Source organism: Nicotiana sylvestris, chromosome 12, assembly GCF_000393655.2.
Source record: "Nicotiana sylvestris chromosome 12, ASM39365v2, whole genome shotgun sequence".
Taxonomy (NCBI): domain Eukaryota; kingdom Viridiplantae; phylum Streptophyta; class Magnoliopsida; order Solanales; family Solanaceae; genus Nicotiana; species Nicotiana sylvestris.
Window position 1 is genome coordinate 10,232,164 of NC_091068.1, and position 3,183 is coordinate 10,235,346.

Sequence of the window (3,183 nt, forward strand, 5' to 3'; positions counted from 1 at the left end):
ACCAGGTGTTGCAACACGGCCCTTCAGCGCCTCGGGGACGAAGATTTTTTAAGGCTGTGTGGGTCAACTGAACCAAATTTTAAAAAATGACCCAAAGGTGGCTGTTTATGCAAAGTCAGCCTTCCGGCGTCCCTTTCGGGGACATTCGGCTATGTCTTGATAAAACAGCGTCACCCGACTTCTTTATGACAAAACTAAAATTTGACATATTTTTTTTGGCTATTTTGTTTTAGCAAAAAGTGGAGGCTAGACACTACCCGACTTATTTATGAAAAAATTAAAATTTTGATATGTTTTTTATTTATTTATTGGTTTTGGCTAATTTAGCAAAAATGGGGGTTGGACCCGATGAGAGTTGCCTACGTATCTCACATCCGGTGAGAATCAAACCCGCGTAGTTCGGGCAGGTCATGAATAAAGTAAGTAAACTAATTTTAAATTATTATTATTATTTTGAATTTGTAAAAGAACTGCTTTGAAAGAAGAAATGAAGTATATATATTTCTTTTGAATTTTTGATTGATTTTCTTTTTGAAATAAAGACTTCTAAGAATTCCTTTTCTTTTGATTTGAACTTTGAGAATTTCAAAAGTAAAAGGAAGATTTTTTTTGTTCTTTCTTATTCTAAGAAGAAAGAAAATATTTTTTTGGAATTTTACCTTTAATAAATGAAATGCTTTCTAAAAAAAATATTTTTTTTTGAATTTTGAATTTTCTTTTCAATTTTTAAAGAAGAAGGAAAATATTTTCGAATTTGTTTTATTTTATTATATATATATATATATATATATATTTTTAATAATTAAAAAGACTTTCTTAAAGAAGTCAATAATGGAAAATATTTTTGGATTTTTTGTTTTGAAAATTGGGAGTCTAAAAAAAAACTTTTCTAGACTTTTTGGCAGGACAAATATTTTTGCAACAAATAAAGATATATATACATTTTTGGAAATAAAGAAAAACTTTTTGGATTTATATATATATATATATATATATATATATATATATATATATATATATATATATATATATTTGCAACAAATAATAAAACCACTTTCAACGCGACTCTTTTTATTTTATTATTTTGAATTTTTCAGAAACGAATAAAAAAAAACTATTTTAAAAGTAAGACTCTTTTTCATTGTCATTTTCAGGGGAAGACAAACTATTTTCCTTTATATATATATATATATATATATATATATATATATATATATATATTTTTATTTTATTTTTTATTTTTTTGAAAAATAAGACAAAACAACGATTTTTTTTTCTTTCTATTTTTTCTTTGGTTTTAATAAAACAAACTAATAAGACATTTTGTTCCCCAAAATTTCGGCAGAGTTTTGACAGTATTTGGGCATTGTTTTTTTTTTCAAAAATAAACAGTCAATTCCCTAACCGCTATTTCTTTTTTTCAATTTTAAAATATTATTCATGATATTCAAAAGTCAGTCAACACACAAATCCGGATCAAATAAATGCGCAAGTAGCAGCAAGTAAGATGCATCAGGATGGTCATTTTTTTGGTACACCTGTCCTAGACAGACCCAACCCCTGTGTTGAGTCTCCAAAGTCAAATGCACGTGATGCAAACAATCGCTCCTACTAGGGATCCGGCATGAAGCTGAGTTATTCTAAGTGAAAAAACCTGAGGCATATTGATCTAGCCCTGGCTTACCCAAACGGACAGTTTGAGCCGAAGCGGGGGCAACGTACCGGGAGCACGAAAGTCTACCCGGCCTAGTTACTTGTCCCAACTTCGTCTTATTTGGTATGACTTTAACAGAAAGGTGGGCCACGCGCACGTGTGCACCATAAATTTAGAAGACTCAGAAAGAAGGGGGTTTCGTAGCAGTTGTATATATTCATAATTCAAATAATATTAAAGCGGTAAAAGTGTCATTTAGCACATTGGGCATATATCATGTAAAAAAATCAGATAATAAATAAAGCCAACTATAACAATTATTTTAAGCTCGAATTCTTGAACCCTGAACCAGTGGTTCTGGGTTAAGTCCCCAGCAGAGTCGCCAGAGCTATCGCACCTCCTTTTCCGCGCCCGCGAGGGTGCGTAGAGAGTTTTTTCCAATTAAAGGACAGTCGAAACGGGATTTATTTCTTTATTTCAGAGTCGCCACTTGGGAGATTTAGGGTGTCCCAAGTCACCTATTTTAATCCCGAATCGAGGAAAAGAATATGACTCTGTCTATTTAACAGTCTGTGCACCAGAAATCCGGATAAGGAATTCTGTTAACCCGGGAGAAGGTGTTAGGCATTCCCGAGTTCCGTGGTTCTAGCACGGTCGCTCAACTGTTATATTCGGCTTGATTATTTTGATTTGTTAAATACATTTTTATTGCATGATTTTATTGTTACCGCTTCTATTTAGATTTAAAGACCCTTCTTTGAATCGAATCACGCGTACGTATATTCGTGTTATAAATTATATATTTTTTTAAAACATGCGGAGTTGTGTCACGCGCACGTGTACACAATGATATTGATAATATAATTATTATTATTTTCGAATTTTTTTTATTATAAAAAATAGACTTAAGTTCGAAATTGTGCTTAAATAAAATTAAGAACGTATGTCGCTCTTGTATGATTAAATAGTGAACTGCACATCTCGGGTTATATGAAATTAATATTGATGATCTCTGAAGAACCCCTTTTTATTAAAAATTTGCTCGAAGTTGCGCGAACGCATAATCCGAATCGCCTTTAGAAGTATAATCAAGTCACGCGAACGCATCCTTAATTATGCAAATATTCTTGACAGTAATATAAATTCTCTACAAATGTTTATTGCATCCATCTATTTTTAAATGTAAGAGTCATGAGAAATCACTATTTGAGATGCCTCTAAATTCCTTGAAAAGAATTCACAATTCATTAAGTGTTGACCGCAAATTATATTTTTACGTGTGAATTATATTCCTCAAAAACCATGAGTTTAAAGAGTAAAATAAAAATAAAATAAAAATAAACAACGTGTGATTAATACTACCATTTTTATGGTAAATACAATATTTATCTACCCAAAAAGCGAATTGCGTATAAAACTTAGGAAAACAATTGATTTAATAAATGAAGTAATATTTTTTGAAGAATTTTCATTGTTATATTTGGAGCAAACGCTATTTACACATTTTTTGACTTAAAAAGTTACAATCT